This window comes from Mixophyes fleayi, chromosome 5, assembly GCF_038048845.1.
Source record: "Mixophyes fleayi isolate aMixFle1 chromosome 5, aMixFle1.hap1, whole genome shotgun sequence".
Taxonomy (NCBI): Eukaryota; Metazoa; Chordata; class Amphibia; order Anura; family Limnodynastidae; genus Mixophyes; species Mixophyes fleayi.
Genome location: NC_134406.1, coordinates 76,015,849 through 76,029,328, shown reverse-complemented (window position 1 = coordinate 76,029,328; position 13,480 = coordinate 76,015,849).

The window sequence follows — 13,480 nt, the reverse complement described above, 5'->3', positions numbered from 1 at the left end:
AATTTCCTTCGCTTATTCCCTTACCTTTTTATTTTACCACTTTGGTTTAGACTTAATTCTTAATTTCAAATGAGACCATATTATGATCACTGTTTCCCAAGTGCTCCCTTACTTGAATATTTGATATTACGTCTACATTGTTTGTTATTACTAGGTCCACTATAGTCCGGTTCCTAGTTGGTTCCTCTACTAATTCGGACATATATGAAAGCTGTCACCCAGTTGCAAAGTGGATCACAAATGCCATGGCGACTATGCTACTATTAGATCTGCGTCCAATATCCACTATTAATGAAGTTGGTTTATGTAGTAGAAGTAGATTATATGACTGTGACAGCCCACGGAGTTGGTGATTCGCCTTCACCAGCAGGAACAGCAGCAGCATGTACCCAATTACGTCACATTTTTCAGAGACAGGCTACTCTGTGTATTATCGGCTTCACTAAGAGGCATACAGCTGACAATCTGTTACAAAAACTAAGGGATGTCATTGCAATATGGCTTATCCCTCCTCAGGATATGTCATTTCTGATAATGCCACCAATATTGTGAGAGCATTACAGCTGGGTGAATTCCATGACATTCCTTGTTTTGCTCACACGAAAAACTTGGTGGCGCAGAGCTTTTTAAAATATGACAGGGATGTGCAGGAGATGCTGTCAGTGGCCTGTAAAATATCTGGATATTTCCGGCATTCGGTAACAGCATGTAGGAGATTGTAGCAGTTACAAGAGCAGTTTAATTTGCCCTGCCACAAACTGAAGCGAGAAGTGGTAACAAGGTGGATTTCCACCCTGTGTATGCTTCTGAGGATGGAGGAACAGCAAAAAGCCATTCACGCTTACTCCACAAGCCATGACATTGGGAAACAAGGGGGGATGTATTTTACTCAAGCACAGTGGAGAATACTTTCCGTGTTGTGCAAGGTGCTGAAACCATTCGAAGTAGTCACCTGTGAAGTGAGTTCAGACACTGCTAGCTTGAGCCAAGTGATTCCCTTAATTAGACTTTTGGAAAAGCAGCTTGAGAAACTGAAGGAGGAGATGAAACAAAGCAATTACGCTAAGTATGCCGGACTTTTAGATTTGTAGATCAAGTACTTTACCACCAGGATCTAAGAGTTATCAAAATCTTGAACTCGGATCACTACATTTTGGCGACTTAGCTTGATCCTAGGTTTAAGAGCTATGTCTTCTCTTTGTTTCCAAGTGACCCAGAATTCAAGAGATGCAAGGAGCTCCTGGTGAGCAAGATGACAACTCAAGTGTTACGTGACAGGACAGTGTCTCCTCCTTCAGTTTCTCAGTCAACTGCAGCTAGGAAAAACTGTAGCTTTCCCAAGAGACCCAGGGATGATGCAGATGACTCAGCACAACATTTTGACATTTGGTCTGGTGTAAAAGAATTGACCAAAAAGCGTGACACCTCTGGCGTAACTCCACCTGATCCTACTATCCACAAAGGGTTGTGGAGGATTATTTTATTGACAGCATAGACATAGACACATCAGACAGGATGGACTGGGAGGAATTTGGAGACCCATGTACCAACTCGCTTTGCACTACCTAATCTGTTCACCCTCCAGTGTGTACTCGGATAGAGTTTTCAGCATAGCCGGGAACCTTGTCAGCGATGTAGGAGAGTACTTCCTCAAAATGTGGAAAAGATGATGTTCATAAAAATGAGCTACAATTTCCACTAGGAAGGCCTTTCCCGCTAATTACATCAAAATACAGAGACGTCTGTAATAGTGGATTCCAGTGGTGATGAATTAATAATGTGTGAGGATGATGTACACACTGATAAGGGTGAGGATGAGGCCGAGGATGATGACAACAACATCTTGCCACAGTAGAGTTCATTAACAGCACTGTTACCTTAGGTACCTTAAGCCCTTTGTTAGCTTGTTTTGTGGGGGCCCAGACAAACCAAGCACTTCAGCCACAAAAGTGGCACTCTTTGTCGCTGAAGTGCTTGGTTTGTTAAAGTGTGCATGTCCTTTTTAAGATACAACATAAGGGTGGGTAGGAGGGCCCAAGGACAGTTTCATCTTGCACCATTTTTCCTTTCAGCTACAGCTGTGTGCCAATGTTACCTACATGTGCTATATACCGTTGTGTGCTTTGCAAAACTCAAAAGACACCCATTGGTGATGCAGATGACGCAGCAGAACATTTTGACATTTGGTCTGGTCTACCGTAAAAGAATTGACCAAAATTAGTGACACCTCTGCTGTAACTCCACCTGATCCTACTATCAGCTATCAACATCCAAAGAATGGTGAAGGATTATTATTCATTTTTTTCAATGGTATAAAGACAACAGTTTTATTAACAAAGAACAACGTTGGTTGCAGAAGTAATGTAAGCATGGATGTCTAAATAGACATGTATATGTATTACTCAAACCTTCCATTTTACTGCTGTTTTATCAGTGTTTGCAATCTTCATTTTAAATCAAAGGTACCTAGCTATATTTTAATTTTTTGGATATTGGGGCTAATTCAAAGCTCAGTGACGATCTTGCTTTTTGCTCTGAATTTCAATGGCTCTTTTTAGTGCATTGTCTGGAATGAGATCCGATATACTCATGTCAGAGTGATTCAGCCAATTTTTGGACACCTGGCGGATTTACCCTACTGAAGTTTGTTTTCAATCAGCCTTTCAATTACTTCTCTCTCATACGTGTGGCCACATACTTTGTTTTTCACTGGGTTCTCCCTCTCCAACTGTGTTATAGGAGTGCTCTGGGTGACGGCAATCTCCTCATCTTCATCTTCCAAAGCTTAGTCTGCAGGGGCCGGTGACACCCCCATTTGTTTTCTCAGGTCTCTTAGCTGTTCTTTAAACTGGACATAGTTATTGTCCTGTCTCAGGGCCTCCTCTGTATTATTCTTCTGAAGTGGAGTATATCTCTTATGTACAAGCTCTCTTAAATCTGGAATCTCATCCAGTGGGTCACATTTTAACTTAAGTATGGTCTCCTCAACTGCATCTATATATTGGTAAAAATCCCTGTTCAATGCAGCGTATTCCAACATGACAGATTCCATGTTGTCTACATGTTCCATGTCACAGTCTGTCTGAAGAAGTTGTAATGTCACTCCGGTTGTAATATCAATTACTGTGTCTACATAAGTTTGGCAGCTCTTCAAGGATGAGAGGGAGGTATCCACAGAGGGGAATGAGATTAAAGATGCAGCACGAGCAGACATGGTTTAATAATGTAGAGTTCATTGACAGCACTGTTGGGCTTAAGGCAGCTATTGGTAGCTTGTTTTGTGGGGGCCAAAAAACAAACCAAGCATTTCAGCCACAAAAGTGGCACTTCTTGTCGCTGGAGTGTTTGCTTTGTTAAAATGTACATGTCCTTTTCAATACCTTACATAAAAGTGGATGGGAGGTGTAAAATCCATGTCCAGTGCAGAAGGAAAATGACCATGCACCTTTCTACACCTCAATGAATGCCACTACAAATACGTCCTCTACCCCTTTCCTTGTTTTAATGACGTTACAATGCAAGTTTAAATCTTATTTTTGCACTGTTCTGCACCAATGCACCAATGCACTCACTCCACCCAATTCTTCCCACCAGTCGGTGCAAACAGTGCCATATTGTTCCACAAACCTATGCACATCTTGATCCATGAACCCATAATAGAAATCTAGGTGCATCTGTATAAATCACATACTTGGCAACTTTTGTATTCTCCCATCTGGGATATCTCAAAGAGGAGGTCAAGTGTATAGAGCAGGGTGGAGCGTGACGCATGAAAACACACCTTTGAGACCACTGTACCACCAACTTCACTAGGAAGTGGGTGGGCTCCAGGAAAAAGACCTGCCCTCCCAATGAGCTAAATGAAATTCAGGAGTCTTCCGACAAATCTACACCACACCACCACCAATGAGGGTTTTTGTTAGGAACCCCTCCAGCCAGCACAACACAACCCGAAATCTACGCTGCCAATCAGGTGTTCACTGGAGCCCCTGATGGTGGGGACTGACTGGGCCGCAGACTGACAGAGGGTCGTGAAGTGTGTACCGGCTGGGGAGAACCCAGGCAAGAAGAGTCAGGTCCCCGCAGAGGTCAAGGGCCGGCAGCAGACAACAGTATCGGTAAACAAGCTGAGGTCAGGGGTCACAGGCAAATAGCAGAACCGGTAAGCAGGCCAGAGATCAGGGTCACAGGAAACACGAGCGAAGTCCAATTCAAAGCCAAGGGTCATACACGGGGAGTCAGTAGTGGTATCAAAATACAGGAACAGGAACTAGCAGGTCAGCAGACTGGAGCACAGAAGCTTTAACCGACAGTGAGGCTGCAGACCTCACTGCCTTAAATACTAGTGACCACCAATCAGAGCCTAGCTCTGAATCACACACAGCCCCCTGCCTGATTAATGTATGAGGCATTAATCAGCCCACAGGCTTGTTACATCAAGCCACAGGAAGTTTTATCTTCTGCGCATGCGCGCCCGGCTTCCTCCGTTGCCGGGACGCAGCGCAGGGCACAGAGCTTCCGACCGTTGTCTTGGCAACGGTCGGCCAGGATCCGGAAGTGACGCCCTGGTCGTCAAGGTGACGGCCGGGATGCCAGAGGGGGCCAGAAGCGAGCCGCGGCGGCTGTGAGTACCACCGCGGCTCGTGACAGTTTTAAGCTGCACCATAGCCATTTTGCATTTAGTAAAAGAGTCCCACTGTCTGCACAAAGTATTGGCAGCTGTTTTACAGGCTGAATTTATATTCATAAGAATACAGCCTATTAGTTTACTGAAAACTAATGATACGTTGTGGATGCTGACATTGGAGGAGAATATTATGTTCCTATGTGATGTCACTATTTTCTAATGAATTAAAAAGTTACCTGAATATAAGCTCAGCACAAGTCTATGCAAAGGGTGCACTTAAAATAATTGAGTGCAGTCTCACAGAAGTTGCTCCGCGGAATTGTTGAACAAAGCAAAATTTCTGAATGATTAGTGTTCATTTTTACCTGTAGATGTCACTACAATGCTGATTTTTTTTTTACATATCACACAATGTAAAGATATACAGCCATCATGAATTATATGATGCAGCAAGAAATTGAAAACTCATATGTCCTAGTTGTGACTATTTTGTTAGCATGTGCCCCTCTTTTGAGACTATGACATAAATTATTGTGAATACACCTCTTTATTACCTTGCAAAACTACTCCTACATCATTCCCACCTATGTTTTATTCGGAGTTTTAAATACTTGGGTCTATATATAATGTTTTATCTGAAAATGTGTATACCTTGCAAGAGATTTGAATGTGTCTACGTATATCATTGGAACAAATGCAAAAATGCATACGTTTAATATTAAAGCTCCTGTTTACTATTTTGCGGTGATAAAACAAAACCATGTTAAATAGGCTTCTCCATGCTAAGTATGGGGAAGCTTTCGCCAGAATCTCTTCACCGGCAGGGGCTACTGAAGCCTGTGATAGATAGAGAATCTTTGGCGAAAACATCCATTTACCTTAATAGAGCCTTAAATGTTTATTGGTTTTTGAATTGTCAGGATATACTTTTTTAAACTTTAAATTATAAGTGTAGCACAGAAACCCCAAGTGAGTCTTGCCGTTGAGATTTGCCTTGAGCATATCTAAACTGTTTCCTAGAACTAAGTTGATTGCGAAAATATACAATATCAAGGCTGGAGAGGCTCTACTGCAGGTGTTCTATTTCACATCAGATCATACACTAGTGTATTTAGATATAATACAGAATGAGTGGGATCTCCCCAAGATAAGATACTGGAGATACTGATAGTGACACATAACTATTACATAGCAGACCTTGTTCTTTGTACAATGAAGATTATTACAAGCCATATCTACAATACTTTCTTTTCTACACTGGGATATAACTACATGGGCCAGTAAAACTATAATCATATGTATTTATTTGTAGTTGTGAACTTTACCCTGGCAAGCTCACTCCTAATGTCCGCATGGAGCTGCTGTTGCCTCCTGTGGAGGGTACTCCAGTGACACAGATAATGCTTTTCAGCCCTATTGGCTGCATTTTTTTTCTGCACTGAGGACAAATTGTGGTGCTGGAGCCAAAAAGTGGTCGTTGACTATTGTCAGGGCCCTTAGCTCCATTTGTGTGAAGCTAGCCGCCCTCATGTTTACAAGTAAATGAGGATGTTCAGCATCCACTGATTGGCTAGCAGAACATGTGGGGCATAGGTATGTAAGTCGCGGTTCCTTTCAAGACCATATATAAAATGGCGGATACACTTTCCTTTCATTTGTCCCTAATGGACTACCTGTCATATCCCCTTCAAGCACAATAGTGGGCCGTACCAAGGCAATTAGGGGTGTTCCAACAGCTGGGCATTCACACACAAGAAATGGTGGGAAAATACACCTCTGCAAGCCTTGCCATTTTGTGACTCGTGCTCCATATTGAATTTAGAAACTATATAATGATTTTGTACAATGTCCCGTTCTGAGGAAGAGAGAGCTGGCAGCCAAAGTTCGCTTACAAAGAGGTTGAGGTGCTGGTGGAGCTAGTGATGGAGAGGCTGCACCATATAAACCACCAGCTATTCTCCCCAGTTCTGTCACCGAGGTTAAAAAGTGAACGCACATGTTTTTCAATTATATTATGCTCAGAATAAATTAGCAAAATGGCTGCCTTCAGTCAATATTATCAAACACATTTATTCCTCACATCCAGACTCTCTCCCAATTCTGTTGATTCTACCTTAAAAACATTGCCAGAATATGCCCTTTTCTAATTCAACATGCTACCAAAACTCTTATACATTCTCTCATCATCTCCTGTATTGACTACTGCAACCTCCTGCTATCTGGCATTCCTGACACCCATATATCCACACTTCAATCCATCCTAAATGCTGCTGCAAGACTGATCTTCCTCTCTTATCACTCCACATCTGCTGCACCTCTTTGCAAATCCATCCACTGGCTCCATGTGTCCTCCAGAATCTATTTCAAATTATTCACCCATACCTACAAAGCCCTCAACACCACCATCCCTACTTATATCTCAAATCTCATATCAAAATACTCTCCCTCCAGCCTTCTTAGATCCACCTCTGGCCTGCACCTTGTCTCATCTCTGGTAACCACCTCTCACTTGCCCCTACAAGACTTCTCCCGTGCTGCTTCCCACTTGTGGAATTCTCTACCATGCTCAATCAGGCTTTCCCACAACCTTCAAATCTTTAGACGTTCTCTAAATCTTATCTTATCTCTTATGATACTGTTCACACTAATACACCCTCACAACTGTCCCAATCTCAACTCTATCTAAGCCACACTCGCTCCTCTTGTTTCAGCTGTGCCCTCCTCCATTTAGAATGTAAGCTCTCTAATGAGCAGGGTCCTCCATACCCTGCATTTTCATGTCTGCATTTATTTTGTCTAGTTATCCTTGTTTTATATATGTCCTTGTTTCCATACTGTAAAACGCTGCAGAGGATTGTAGCACCTTACAAATCTACAATAATAATAGTAATAATAACACACAAATGTTGTGCAAGGCATGGGAATACCAAAACACAAAACCTTTACAAGAGAAAATACATTTAGAATTACATTGCGACCTGTTTAATGGTTTAAAAATTTGGCTACGGGTGAGTATCAGTCTGTAATTATTGTGTTACATGTAATCCCCAAAATGTACTTTTATATTGATAGGTATGTGTGCACCAGTATTTCTTAAATATTTGCCAGTATATATTGGAACATTCTTAACTTTGTACAGTTCACACAGGCGGGAGGACTTTAACTGCAGGCTTAAAGATAAACTCCAAGACCATGGCAGACATGCGAGGGGGACAGGTGGTGGACCCGTGGAGTCCTTGGACCTCAGCCCTCTGGAGAACACAGCACTGGCCTGCATCAATGTACAGCAGGTGCCAGGTATTGAACAGGTTGACACTGGTGAGAGTCCTCCCCCAAACACACAACAATCCCATCCAGGTAAATATTATACCATAATACATGCATTAAGTATTCAAATAATTTTAATGTTGTGACTAAACTTTTAATAGCCCCACCAATTATGTTTATGTTGCTTATATTTGCCTTTTTCAAAATGAGATTGACAACTTTTCTACACCGCCCCCCCTAAAGCCTAGTGCCCTAGACTGCAACCTAGTCAGCCTGTTAGATAATCTGGCCACGTGGTCAAGTTTGATATGGATTTACTGTGATCATCCCTTGGAGAATCACTAAGTGAAATGTATGCAAATGTAAAATTGCCATCAAGCCAAGGAAATGAAGTTTGCAGTTTATGCAGATTGTCAATTTATTTGGTGTAATTTTATCCTCTCATAAACCTCACATAAACACACATGAAAAAAAGTATACATTTCACATGTGAAATGACTAATGTGTGTAATGAAGTTTACTAGTAAACTAATCAACTTATGTGATGCTAAATGTTGGATGTTATGGACTCACTAAAACATACATAATTGTAATGTACTGTAATGTACTGTACATGCCGAGGATTACAGTGAGGGTGTATATAAACTCCCTGTCGAGGACACCAATGACATTGCAGAATAACATGGGGCACCTGAGGATACAGAAAGTCCTGCAGGTGGATCATAGACAGTGCTCATATGTCTGTTTCACTTAAGTTATTCAAAGAAATGAATGTCAACAGCACCAATGTGCAAGCGAAGCTAGGTCACACATGCAACACACACACTTTATCAAGCAACATTTTAAAAATTGTAATCAAGTATTTGAATAAACAGAGTCACTTAACACCAGCAACTGGGGCACCTGCAGCATCCACTGCTTCTGGGGAGTCAGAGGTTGTACCTTCTGCTTCTGTGCCTATTCCATCCCTTGCTCGGTGACCCAGAGGCATTTACGGTCCAGCAGCACTGGAAATATTGGACCAGGGGGAAAGTGAAAGTCAAAATGATATTTGAGTGTTTAACTTGTGTTTGTGAACGTCACTATTTTGCCTGTTTTTGGCACTAAATGCTCTGTTTTGAAAAAAAAAAAAATGGTTTCCTGGTTTCTTTGCAAAATTATAGTAATCATTGAGTTTGAAGCAAACACAAAGGTTCTTACATGTAAAGTGAGATGAAATCACATGTGAATTGAAGACAGAATGTTCTTGCAGTTCTGGAGGTCTAGGATCAACGTCATTTTCCTCCTGACCAGTAACCTTGACCTCTACCACCCATGGAACCCCACTCCAGATGGCAATATTTTGAAATATCACACACAAAGCTATAATGTCACACACAATATCTGGTGCATACGTAAGGGCTCCCTGAGACCAAAGTAATGGAATCGGGCTTATAAAAGCCTGAATGTCCTTTCTATAACCGATCTGGTTGAGGTATGAGTGGAATTATATGCAACCTCTTGCTGTGATTGTGGATGTAAAATGGAATTGAGGAGGAATGGGTATGCTTTATCTCCTTTGCAAAGAAAATAAAGGTAATTACATAATACATATGAGTATTATTCATTTTTTTTTATAACCAATGAGATTGTCACTAACAAGGTAATAGGAAAGCCTCACCTGCTGGTATCAGCGCTGCTATGTAAGGAGGCGCGGAGTCTAACCATGCCCCAGGTTTTCACCAGGAAACCCTGCAAGGAGTTTTGGACTCAGCTGCTGAGACGTGTCGGTTGCGGCCCTCCCAGGTAGCTACCAGCAAGGTCTGGTGAACAAACGAAGAAGTCGACAATCAGAACCGAGTGGGCAAAAAGGTACAGAGGCATCAGGCAGAAGAGTAGTCAGGAAGCCAGGGGTCGAAGCCAGGATATCAAAACATGAACCAGGGAGAATCCAAAGAGAGTGGTCAGACAGGCAGAGGTCAGAAATCCAGAAGGTAGCAAAAAATATATTTAACTCTAACAGGAGACAAGCTGGGAGACTGGATACTCTGGCACCCTAGCCTCTCATTGGTGGGAGTGGAGGTCGGCGGTCAAAAGTATCATAGGTGCTCCCCAGCCATTTACCAACCAGGCATTGAATCTGGAAAGATGCATCACATATAGCCTGGACATTGATCAAGTGGAAATGCTTTCTATTGGAAAACATACTGTAGTAGCAAGAGTTTGGTCAGCGGTGGTATTGTTGTAGGAATGTTGCGCAGTGGTTCTAGGTCACTCAGTACAATGCGCATAGAGTCCATGATGACATGACGTATAAGCCAATAGCAACGGACCACAACAGCATCTGCCATCCCAAAGAGGCCGACGCGTGGCCTGAAGACGTGACCCAGGGCCTGCAACACTGTACCAGTTGCTGGTTTCAGAGGGGACAGAGTTGGTCGTCCTCTGGAAAATTTGCTTGTGCAACGATTGGCTATATGTGAAAAAATAGAATAAATACATTCCCTTATGTATTGTGTTGGTTCCCCTTTGAAATTACACATTGTAAACAAAAAAAACCAGCTACCACAGCTTCTTCCTTGCTAATATAATTATTTTAATATTTTCAATTCAGTATAGTAAAGCGTGTAATGTTAGTATAAAAGAAAAAACAATTCATGTATGCAAGTAAGTATATACAGTACATATTGATAAAATATTTGTATGCAACTATGTATAAAGGAGAATAACATTTTTTAAGCAAACTAAAACTGCAAAGCTAATACATTGATAGAAATATCTTGCAATGCATATTTTGCAAATGCTTTGAAAGGGTCAGAAAGACAAATTATTATTATTATTATTGTTATCATCATTTATTTCTTAGGCGCCACAAGATTTCCACAGCGCCGTACACAGTACAAACAGTAGACTATACAGGGTGAAACAGTACAAAACAATAAACAAAAATACCAATACTTCAGGAACTCCAGGCAGGCTAATGCAATAAACACGGAGGACAGGAGGGAGAGGGCCCTGCTCATGTGAGCTTACATCCTAAGGGAGGGTAAACAGAACAGGCACAAGGGGACCCAGATGAGGCAAGGAGGAGAGAGCAAGATCGAGTGGAGGAGATGAGGGGGTTATGTGGATGGTTGGTAGGCTTTAAGGAAGAGGTGGGTTTTCAGTGCACGTTTGAAGGAGCACAGAGTAGGAGAGAGACGGATGGAACGAGGGAGGTCATTCCAGAGAAGGGGGGCTGCACGGGAAAAGTCTTGGATTCTGGAGTGGGAAGAGGTGATAAGAGTGGAGGAGAGGCGGCGATCATTGGCTGAGCGCAGGGAGCGGGCAGGAGTGTAAAAAGAGATAAGTGAAATGAAAACATCCGCACATGGTAACGTATGCAATGCTTTTAAATACATCCAAATCATTTTTCTTTGTTGTTACTGATACACATATGTGAAAGTTTCACTTATCTCTTTTCAGTATGCAGGTAGCAGTTTTATTTTTTTATTTTTTAGAAATGAAATGGCACAATGGCTACCCCCCCCCCCCGCCGCCATGATCTTATATAGTGTTTTATGAGATGAGTGGTAGCAGGTGTGCAGGTGAATTGTCAATCATCCCTTTAGGCTGTGAGAGCCAATGCTGTGTTTGATCAACAGTTTCTGACTAAACCAGGATTTAAATCTGGTGCATCTGTGTGGGAACCCCCTTAATGTACCAGGTCTAGGCTAGCCTGCCCTGCCCTCTGCCATTCCGACCTTTAAGTGTAGGCAGTCGTAAGTGTCATTAGTGTTCATTGGCACTACTCCCGATCTGGCATGCAGAAAGCTATTTCAGAAATGAACTTACGTCAATAGATGAATCAGGCCCTAAATGAACAAACATATTTATAAATTAAAAATGCTTAGGGAGAGAATTAAATTGAAGAAATCCTTCTGCAGGGACAACATTAATAAAAAGATCAAAATGGCCAGGAAAAAGAACACTTACCAGAAATAGTGAATTTGAAAAAAGAATTATCCATTTCATTGGAAAACAACAAATGGAATTTTATAGCAAAAGGTATTACCCACACTTAAAGATATGTACTCAGAAAAGCAGCCCTGGAAAACAACTTATGCTAGCCCACATTTATTAAAGCACCAATGAAAATAATCTTTCACCCTAATATCACATGGAACGCGAGAATTCATTGGACGATATGAGGTTGTCTCTCTCTGCACTGATATGAGAAATCAGTTTTTCTGGCTGGTGACAGAATAGATTGCTGGTCTGGGCTTGTATGAGGGCAAAACCTACTAGAAGAGTCCCTTCCTGCATCAATACATGCTGACACTGCGTATCATGCAATGATTAGAGGTAACCTGATCAAGATTTCCACTGCAGTGTCTTATTTTCTACATATATTCCATGTTGTACTTATAATTATTGTACTGATTTGCATGCTAATGTCACGGGTAATCTTGCATATAAGAAGCATTAGAATGCAGTATGGAGCAAAAGTGTGAATAATCTTCACTGATTGCACTGGCTTAAGTGGCCTTGACTAATGGGAAGGCAAGCTTAATGACTTTTGACTTAAACTGTTGTGACAATGGAAGTTATTTGCCACAGGCCTCTAAGAGAGGAGTTAAGTATTTAGTTGACATTCCGCAGGGCAATGCTGCAGAGTTACACATTTGTACAGTAGTCCACCTGGATTAAATAGATAAAGGTGGAGGACATATGTGTAACAAAATTAGAGTAAAGATTGTGATTTAACTTACATATTTTGGAGTGGTTTAGAAGTATCCTTTTCCACAGCTAACAGATGCTGACTGGGTGTGTCTGCACTGAGATGGATCAAGCAGAATACCTGAGGAGAACTCCTCTATAACTAACAGGTGGGAGTGTCACCTGTCCATCAAGATAAGACTGTGGGAGAAGTGTAAAGTATAAAAACCTGAGTTGTTCATTATGTGGTGTGACCGATTCCCAATAATTTGGCTGGTGTCTAGGGAGATGGTCTCTGTTATTAGGATCACAAGAAAGTGTGTGGAACTTTGTGTTACCAGTTACTTTGCCATCCTGACAATGAAAGCAGAGTACAAAGCAAAAACTTGTTCATGTGTGCATCACCAGAAGGGTGCCCGTGTCACACTATGCATTATTCCATTAAGAAAAAAAATCCACATAGTAGTAATGCTCTCCAGCATAGTGTATGCCATGTAATATCTAATGTCTTGTATCTAATACAAAAGGAATATCAGGAGAGAACCCATTATCAGATACTCTTTTTTTTTTTGAGACTTAAAAGTTCCAGCTCCCCAAACCATGGTATAAAGATGATGATGATCTTCAGAACGTGTGTGATTTAATAAATAAAGGTTTTAATAGCAAATAAATTAAAATCAGAGGCACCAATCCAAAAATATGACCAGCACCAGAGGTTATAGCTGTAGAGAGACAAACAGCATGGGGTTTCCCCAACAAAAAACACAATCAGCTTTAGGCTGAGCTGGTCACACTACAACAAGGAATCCCATAATGTCATAATGGGTGGTAGTCCTCAGCCTGGTCAGCACAAAGTTGAATTCCCTTGGAAATTGGGACCCCCTAGGTAAAACCAGCCATGTGCTATAT